Below are 10,712 nucleotides of genomic sequence, written 5' to 3'. Positions count from 1 at the left end.
TTTAATGGTTTATAATAGAAATCCACTTATTATAAAAGGTTTAAGTGGATTCTTGCTTAAAACATGCAAATTTGGGCCCAAAAGTTTAAAAAGAAAATATTAGTTTAAAGCAAAGTTCTAAAAACAAACAAAAGTTTAAGTCCCACTAACAAATTTTAAGAAAATCCCAGTAAACATAACATTATTAAAAATGGCGTTTAAAGTTAATGGTTTCTCGTCCATAGGATGCCCCATGCCATACACACCAGGATGACAGAACTCCCCACATCACCACGCATGCCACAGAGAAACCTATTTGCTACATGGAAAGGAAAGTAATGGGGTGAGCTAAAAGCCCAGTAAGGAAGTACAAATAACAAGTAAGTAAGATACAACAATTTACAAACACTATCATTCATCTTTATACATCATAGCATCATCATAAAATTTGCATCAATATCATAAACATAAACATAATGCCACCATCATAACAAAATCATAAACATCACCAAACATCATAACATAATCATAAACATCACCAAACATCATAACATGATCATGAACACTTCCTTGTGAACATGGCCCCCTAACTTATCCATGCCACCCTTTGAGGAAAACAAGAGTCTCTGGTCCTTGAATAACCTCGGCACGTCCGCCCATGGAGTTACGTCTTTATATCCTTAGTAACTTGGGTTACGTCTTCTTTATCCTTAGCAACCCATTTTGATGTGTCGCGTTCATCACGCTAACATCCATTCATATCATACAATATTCATACAAGCCAACATATCATCACATTATGGCATTCATAATTCATAACATTTCATTCACACAACAGTCTTACCATTCATAATATAACATTCATAAATTCTATCTAACTTCCTTACCTCAGGTCCAAGCTAAGTAATACCACAACTTCTCAATGAGCCTATACCATAATCAAAACGACATTCCTTAGCTTCACATAATTACTATTTTTCCCTCTCATATAACTCATGTGTGCATGGGCCATGCACACATGGTAGGAGTTACACACAATATACAAATATGCTTAATTACACATAAGTTCATAAAATAATAATGCTCATTCTACCTATATTGCATGCATGATCTTTCTATAAAAACTACATGGTTGCATAATAGACATTATTTTGGACGTAAAAGTGAATTTGCATGTAACATGCATACGCGGGAATGTTGCGTAAATGTGACGTTTAAAACGATAATTCCATGTGTCTTACTTTTATAGTTTTAAAATAATAATCTTGTAGCATGTTTTGTTTACCACTGTTTATCTTCTTAAAATTACTAGGTTGATTAAATCTCCCAAGACATTCTTTTTATTTTATAAAAACAATTTTATTTAGCCATTAAGAATATATTAAAGACCCATTTATTATTTTTAAACTACAAAGAAAAGCAAATGCATTGGAAATTGTTTTAAAAAGAAAATACCTATGATTATCATCTCTCCTTAGAAAATAATAATTTAATATAAGTTAATAGAATTTCATAATTTGATGTGAGAAAAATAATTATTTTAAGTGTGAGAAAAATATATTTTGTTTGAATTATTTTTAATGCTTAATTTTTATGTAACACAAATTCATATGTGAAAATTTTAATAACTATTTAAAACTCTTTTAAACTAAACTTTCAGCCATTTTTAAAAAAAATCACAAGTGAATAAAAATCCAACATTTTTCTTAATCCAATTAAAGAAAATCATAACTTGTAAAATAACCACTCTTATTATATTAAAAATACATCTTTTAAATATTATCATAGTTTAAGTGTAATATATTGAAAATGAGTTGTTCTATTTATTGGTTAAATATTGAAAATAATTTAAAATTTTTATATTGTACAAATATATTCATAAAAAAGTATTAATTATTAATTTGCAACATAGAGTAGTTATTAGTTACAAAATAATTTTTCATTAATTGTCTAATTTTTTTAATTATTAATTCAATTAGTTATTATATATTTAATAAAAGAAGTTTTTTTAAATAAAATTTTATTAATAATTCTATTTCCTGCGAATCCAAATAAAAAAAACCCCCAAATTTTGTTTTTCCCTCTGTAATATCCCAAATACCCCAAACCCCAAACCCCAAATCCTCTCAGACCCCAAACGAAAATTGGGTCTCACTCTCTCCTCTCAGACTCCAACCTTCTCTCTATAAGTCTCTCCTCCGTAAGTCTCTCCGCGGTGGGGCGGGGGATGCATTGAAGAGTTTGTATCAATGGCGAACTTGGTGGTTCGTAGTTGGGGCAGGGGTCAGATCTTTCTCTCTTGATGACGATGAGCCCACCTTGGCTAACTCTCCTGGTTTCGACGATGATGAGTCCACCACTGACAATGAGGAAAAGGTAATAAACTTATAGTCTCTACATTTATAAGGTCTTTCACGGGGTTTGTGATATCTTATTGTGATGGATCTAGGGATTGGGCTGCTTTATTTGATAGAGTTTTCTTTGCTTATCATTTGTTCTTGTGTAGCGAAATAGATAATCAGGGAAGTTCTCTCTTCCATGTTCCATCGACTATTGCCATCAAATTAAAACGTAAGAAGTTTCAATGGTTTTTTGCTATTTTATTTGCTAACTTCTTTGTTTTAGTTTCACTCAAATTACTACTAACATTGTTTTCATTTGTTTTATTTTGTCTCAATTATATATAAAGTGTTATATAGTTTATTTAGGATTAAATGCACATGACTCTAAAGTTACAAAGGCAATTCTTGATCGATTGACTGATTCTTTAATATATATACAATATTATATATATGATTTTATTTATTACAGCAAAGAGAAGGGAAAATAGTCTACATTTTACTTGTCACATCAATGGCTTTGCCACCAACCTCGAAGAGAAAGAGGCAGCTGAATTGAAAGTAAGGATCATAAAAAATACCATATGTGTGTGTAAAAAAGCCCTTAATTAGTACTTAATAAAACATTCACATTTTCAATAGTTTATAATAGAAAGCCACTTATTATAAAGGTTTCAGTGGGGCCTTGCTTAAAACATGCAAATTGGGCCCAAAAGTTTAAAAAGAAAATATCAGTTTTATGCAAAGTTCTAAAAACAAGCAAAAGTTTAAGTTCCACTGATTTTTTTTAAGAAAATCTCATTAAACATAACATTATTAAAAATGGCATTTAAAGTTGATCGTTTCTCATCCATAGGATGCCCCACACCAGACATACTAGGACAACAGAACTCCACACATCACCACGTGTGCCATAGAGAAACCTATTTGCTACCTAGAAGGGAAAGTAAGGGGGTGAGCTAAAAGCCCAGTAAGGAAGTACAAACAACAAGTAAGTAAGATACAACAATTTACAAACACTATCATTCATCTTTATACATCATAGCATCATCATAAAATTGGCATCAATATCATAAACATAAACATAATGCCACCATCATATAATAAACATCATAACAAAATCATAAACATCACCAAACATCATAACATAATCATAAACATCACCTAACATCATAACATAATCATGAACACTTCCTTGTGAACATGGCCCCCTAACTTGTCCATGCCACCCTTTGAGGTAAAAAAGAGTCTCTGGTCCTTGAATAACCTCGGCACGTCCGCCCATGGAGTTAAGTCTTCATATCCTTAATAACTTGGGTTACGTCTTCTTTATCCTTAGCAACCCATTTGATGTGTCGCGTTCATCACGCTAACATCCATTCATATCATACAATATTCATACAAGCCAACATATCATCACATTATGGCATTCATAATTCATAACATTTCATTCACACAACAGTCTTACCATTCATAAATTCTATCTAACTTCCTTACCTCAGGTCCAAACTAAGTAAAACCACAACTTCTCAATGAGCCTATACCATAATCGAAACGACATTCCTTAGCTTCACATAATTACTATTTTTCCCTCTCATATAACTCATGTGTGCATGGGCCATGCACACATGGTAGGAGTTACACACAACATACAAATATGATTAATTACACATAAGGATATAAAAGAATAATGCTCATTTTACCTATATTGCATGCATGATCTTTCTATAAAAACTACACGGTTGCATAATAGACATTATTTTGGATGTAAAAGTGAATTTTCATGTAAGATGCATATGTGGGAATGTGCGTAAATGTGGCGTTTAAAACGATAATTCCATGCGTCTTACTTTTATCGTTTTAAAATAATAGACTTGTAGCATTTTTGTTTATCATTGTTTATCTTCTTAAAATTACTAGGTTGATTAAATCTCCCAAGACTTTCTTTTTATTACATAAAAATAATTTTATTTAGCCATTAAGAATATATAAAAGACTCATTTATTATTTTTAAACTACAAAGAAAAGCAAATGCATTGGAAATTGTTTTGAAAAGAAAATACCTATGATTATCATGTCTCCATAGAAAATAATAATTTAATTTAAGTTAATAGAATTTCATAATTTGATGTGAGAAAAATAATTATTTTAAGTGTGGGAAAAATATATTTTGTTTGAATTATTTTTAATGCTTAATTTTTATGTAACACAAATTCATATGTGAAAATTTAAATAACTATTTAAAACTTTTTTAAACTAAACTTTCAGCCATTATTTAAAAAAATCACAAGTGAATAAAAATCCAACATTTTTCTTAATCCAATTAAAGAAAATCATAACTTGTAAAATAACCACTCATATTATATTAAAAATACCACTTTTAAATTTTACCATAGTTTAGGTTATTAATTTATTTCAAAATACCAATCAAATTCCTTTTATTGAAACACACTTTACATTTTTTTTTACAAAAATTCCAGCAATCAAATTTATCATTAAAATCACCATTTCCATTTTTTATAATACTCATATTTTCATCAAATATATGAAAAAAAATCTGTAGGTATTTATTTACTCAAAATATCTTCTCAAAGCATAATTAAATTTCCCATTAAATTTTTTTAAAACTTTAAAACATTTGCAAACTTTATTTAAGCATTCAAAACATTATTCTCATCATAAACAACATCATTTCTGCACAAAAATCGGCAAGCACATTAAATCATTAAATTTATTCTTTTCATTATATTCACAAAATTCATGCTTATTTATGCACAATATTTCAACACAAACCCTAGCATGCTTCTAACCTCTTTAGCCATTTTAATCACACCATGAGTATACAATAATTCATCAATCACCTTAGAACTTATTCACAAGTCATGAACAAATGACCACCTTTGATCTGGTGTTAAATATACTCTCAATATATTATTACCATGCAATTATTCCAAAGATCACAACCATCATAACCTCATACAAGATCACAACCTATCATGATTTCTAAGATTCAATTGACATTAAACAAAAAAAAAAAAAAAAAAATAACCATCATACTTGAGCATTACCCTAGGCCAAAACACATTTAATAAAAAATAACCCATTCTTTTCATGTATTTTAAATATTCATCATCACTTTTCATAGATCACAAATTTAAACCCTTGTACAATTTCACATAAATTCTTTAAGCCAAAACATATCTATCATTTAACCATAGAAAAGCTTTGAACGACATATCATAATCACCATATTTCAATAATCATCTCACTATACATATTTTTAATACACAACCATAAAAAATCAAACCCAAACAACATAAAGCCATGCCCACGCCTAGGTCTATTTTCCCACGCATCAAAATATAAGAAAAACATTCCATCAACACAACATATTATCCCATTACAAACAAACCCACTTTCAGCCATAGTCTCTCCAAACCATCAATCATCAAATACCAATAACCAAAAGATTGAGGGGAAAATTCAATACCTCTCTTGATAGAAATCAAGAACCCAACTAGGACCACCTCCTTGCTCAAACCCTAGGGGTTTTCTTTTGAAAATCAAGATGGAGAAGAAGTAGAACAACACAGTTAAAAACAACTCAAATCAATCATACTAAAAATTTAAAAGAAAGAAAACATATAACAAAATCAAAGACGATACCCTAAGATTGATCCTTTCTCCTTCTCCTTCTTCTTCTTCTTCTTCTTTTTCCTTTCTTTCTTCTTCTCCTTCTCTCTCTATCATGCCACACTCTCTCTCTATCCTCTCTCTAGAACATGACAGCCAAGAGCAAAAATGGCCCTTCCTAATTTTCCTTTCCCCTTTATCTTAATTCTCTCAATAAAGCCTAATCAAATAAAATGGTAAGTTTCCTTTCTCTTTTTAATTTCTTATTATTTTCTTTTATCACAATTTATTGGAGATAAAATGGTGATCACATTTCTTTCCCAAAATGGACATCTTCTTCAAATTTTGACTTTATTTGCCTCAGAAAATAAATGGAAAAAATTTCACTTCCTTTCCCACTACACCACACGTCCAACACATGGTTTCTCATTCCCTTTTTATTTTATTTTTTTGTAAATGTATCAATTAAATTTAATATATGGAAACTATATAATGTGTAGGAAATTCTACACATGTGCATCATGCTACCATGCGCTAGCACACACTAAATCACTAGGATACATCACTATCTACCATGCACCTTAGTGCATTCAACCAAATCTCACATAATCACATTTTTAAAATAAAAAATAAATAAATATCATTTAACAAATAATTTCACAAAAATATTTAACAAACGATTCTAACAATTAAATAAAATAACAAACAATTAAATAAAACAAACAACAACTAAATAAAATAAACAACATTGAAATAAAATAATTCACCACACTTAACACTTAAATAAAATAAAACACCAAAAAAAATTTAATAACTAAAAAAAAATTTGGTGCACTGGAGGGTGTTTGTGTGTATTTATATATAGTAAATGCAAAATTTCTTCTTGTTCAGTTGAACCAGACAAAGAGAATTTTTATTATCTACAACCAATGGGTTCATTGTGAGTTTGAGGTGATCTTAAACCAAAATTTTATGCAAATGTAAAAGCTGTATGTTATCAAAATTTGGAAATTTGAAATTTTCTCTTATTCATTTGATTGAAAGTTGAAACAATCAATGAGATTACTAATTTTTTCCTGGCTTATATATATATATTTGAAGGTTTGAAATAGATAATTTTAGAGTTCCTTGAAACTTTGTCTGAAACTGTGTTGGTTAAACTTGAATAGCATGAATATATCCATCCTATTGTTACATAAATATTTTGTGGTCTTTTGTTTAGTGGCAGCCTAGCTAGTTGCACACACAATCCAATATACTATTTCTCCTCGCATAAAGCTAAGTGACTTAACACCTCAATCCTTTCAAGAACTTGTCTTTTTAGTTATTCGATGGAAAAGATGGACCTAACTATCCGCTTAGATGGATAATAATTATTCTCTTTTCTTTTACTGCTACATATTTATTCTAGTGGGCTACGTTGTTCTCTAAACTCTTGGATTGAACCTTTTATATGTACATGATATATATATGTTTGAAATTTTTATTGAATGTTCTGTATTCTAAATTTTACAAACACCAAATTAAGCTCCTTAATAAATTGCATAGTTCTTCTGCTGCGGGAACCAATTTCACAGAGAGAACTTCTTCTGTGGACATTGTGAAAGACCAACATGGAATCGAACAAGTTTTTCTCAAGAATTTTCGGAGAGCTTTTGCTTGAGTTAGTGATTCATTTATTTTCATTTGAGACAAAACTGATTGATCTTGCATTGAAGAAAATACTTAATGGTCTAAGGTCATACGTAAAATTCATGCCTTTGAATAGTAATTATCTACTTCTTTTGATCCTTTTGGATTAGGGATATTAGAGAAGTCATATATTTATTTATATGATCAACTTAGTTGAATGACACTTGCTCATCTATATGTATATGTTTTACCTAGGTCATGCTTGATTTTCCTATGCATAAGTCATAGTTTTCTTCTGTATTTTATTAAGAGATTAATTATAACTTCTTCTATTCATTCTCTCTGTCTTTCATCTGTCTCTATGTTTGCTAATAGCGTCAAGACTCAAGAATACCCAAAACTTTTATTTGAGATTTATTAGGCTCAGTGGCCAACTGCTTTCATTTCTTTTTTAGGAAGATGAAGGTTTGAGCATCAATACCATCACTATGTACTGTGTTTAACTTAGCTTCACTTTCACATGCCAACTATGGTTTAGACTTGAAAGATAATCTTTACGCGTCATTGTATTTGTAGTTTAGACTATGCCACAGCTAAATGTAGTTTTAAGATTTTCTTTGTGTTGACTTCATTAACATTGTCTGATTCTTCTTATCTGATTTTGCTGAGAATAGGAGCACATTTACTCCGGTTTCCATTATGTTCCCAATCTTCCTTAGCATCAGATTTGCCAAAACTTTATCAATGTATTCTGCAGATTATTCATTTTTCCAGGGGAAGTGCATGGGAGCAGCGCCCTCCAGATTTTGCATCATACTTGTACATAAATCAAATTATGTACTTGAGCATGTCTTTTGTCCCTTCTGTTACAGAGTTGATACTAGCAGAGTTTCTATACCCTCAGTATGAAGATGCTGACAAGCCTATTTATCTTTACATAAACTCCACTAGAACAACCAAGGTTAGCAGTGTTTATTCTCTTCAATTAGTTATTGGAATTTTTTTTTACATAAAGCTTTGTATGTCTCATAGAATTTCACTGTATCATCTAAGAGGCTTCAATTGTTCAAAAATTGTTGTACCATTGAAAACATTTACTGAATGCTTTTATGAATTTATCCTTAAGATTCTATTCAGAATAAAATTTTCTGCTTTATGTTGGTTTCATGGAATTCTATATTAGATTGCTCTACCTTTGGAATTTTGAGGAAGGGTGAACTTTTGTCCAACCTCAACTCTATTCTATATTTTAGCCCTGGCTGGGCTGAAAGAAACTTACTGGTAGGTGATATGGTTGGAAATTACCAGCTTGTAGGCATGTCATTAGGATTTAGAAATGTGCTTGCTTTGTGATGCCTAGTTCTAGTTGACCTACAATTATTTTTTCTCTTTCTTTTGTATCAACTAGTCAATTCACAAAATGTTTAAAAAAAATTCTTGGATTGTTGGCTAACATTATTTTATCATCATTTCTTTTTATTTTATTTTCAGGGTGGTGAAAGTTGGGTTATGAGACCGAAGCTTTTGCTATATACGATGTTATGGGGTGAGTAATCATTATAGTCTTGTTTGTGGATCATGTTTCCAGCAAACTTATATTGATTCTTCTCTACTTCAGCTATGTGAAGCCCCCAATATTTACTCTCTGTGTTGGTAATGCTTGGGGAGAAGCAGCCTTACTTTTGGCTGCTGGTGCATAGGGAAATCGTTCTGCATTTCCCTCCTCTACAATTATGATGAAACATGTTTTTTTCTTGATCAATGGTTTAACACAATCAATGCACATTCTTGTCCAGGGAAACCATGATATAGTTTATTTTATTTTTAAAAAGAAAAAACCATGATAAAGTTATGTTTCAATGCACATTACAATCAAACTTGAAAATGCAATCTTCTTACTTATGCAGCCCATTATAAGGTTTCAAGGTCAAGCAATAGATGTTGAGTTGGTAAGATTAACGACTGAATTACACTTTTAGTTACACATAATTGTGTGTGCAATAAAAAATGGTCTTAAATTCAAGTTTTGATAGTGTTACTTCAAAATGGATCTTGAGTGTTTAAATAACTATTATTATCTTCTTGTGTGTTCTGGCTTCATATTTTTATAAAGTACCAGTTTAAAATTTTCTGCAAGACTTAATTCATCAAACCAAGTAATGAGAATAAAACTCAATAATGTGTCAAAGTAAAAAGGGGAAGAAAAAAAATGACAACACATAAGTTTCTGAAAATATATTTTTGCTAATTATGCTTAGAATATAGTAGATAGAGTTAATGTGTTTTTTACTAATTGACAAGCTTTGTTTTGAATTGCAGTCACATGAGGTGATATATCATTTCATTTTTTTTCTTTTGTCAAGGTTAATCTATTTGCAAAGCATATTGGCAAATCAACTGAGCAAATTGAAGCTAATATCAGGCGTCCAAAATATTTTAGTCCCAGTGAGGCAGTTGAATATGGTGTCATAGACAAGGTATTATTATCAATAGTTGAAATTGTTTAAAAAAAAAAGATTTAATAGTATGGTTACCTAAATTACCATGTTCCCTAACTTTCCCTAGGTTACCTGAATTCGAGACTGTTGTAGAAATGACTCCTTTTATATATTGTCCTTCTGAGCTGAAATTGTATTCGAAAGTTTGGTTAAATTTTGTCTCGTGACTTAGGGTTCTTCTAGTATCCTGCAGGGTGACTCCATTTATTGATTTTGTTGCTTCGAGATAAGTTCACGGTAGAAGGTAACAAGTAGCACCTCAAGGAATGCGTGAGACTATTGAAACAAGTTTGCTTTTACAGCATAGGGCAAAGGTATATCTCTATTTCTTTTTGTCTTTTTCACAGTTATGACTGTCACACTAATCACAGTCTAATTAAACTCTTGACACTAATCATAGTCTGAACTATTGAGAATCCTAACTCTTTTTTTTTTAATTGTTGTAGGAAGTAGTACCAATTCTTACTTTGGAAAGACGATTGGTAACGAGAGTGAGTACAAGGACAAGACGAAGAAATATATGTAGTTGGACATTGAATTTAGTGTTTTATTTTATTTGTAATCTTTATTAGAGTAAATGATTATTTGTAAATACTTTGTATAAGTTTTGTTATTTTAATCTATCATTTTT

General features: G+C 30.3%; 1 pseudogene; it reads left to right on the top strand.

The window, feature by feature from the left end:
- The first annotated feature begins 8,042 nt into the window (after positions 1–8,042).
- On the top strand, positions 8,043–10,090 carry LOC133815202 (ATP-dependent Clp protease proteolytic subunit-related protein 4, chloroplastic-like; annotated as a pseudogene).
- The last annotated feature ends 622 nt before the right edge of the window (positions 10,091–10,712 follow it).

This window comes from Humulus lupulus, chromosome 2 (assembly GCF_963169125.1).
Source record: "Humulus lupulus chromosome 2, drHumLupu1.1, whole genome shotgun sequence".
Classification (NCBI taxonomy): Eukaryota; Viridiplantae; Streptophyta; class Magnoliopsida; order Rosales; family Cannabaceae; genus Humulus; species Humulus lupulus.
Note: the sequence above shows the minus strand (reverse complement) of the source record. Positions and strands in the feature narration are given on the sequence as shown.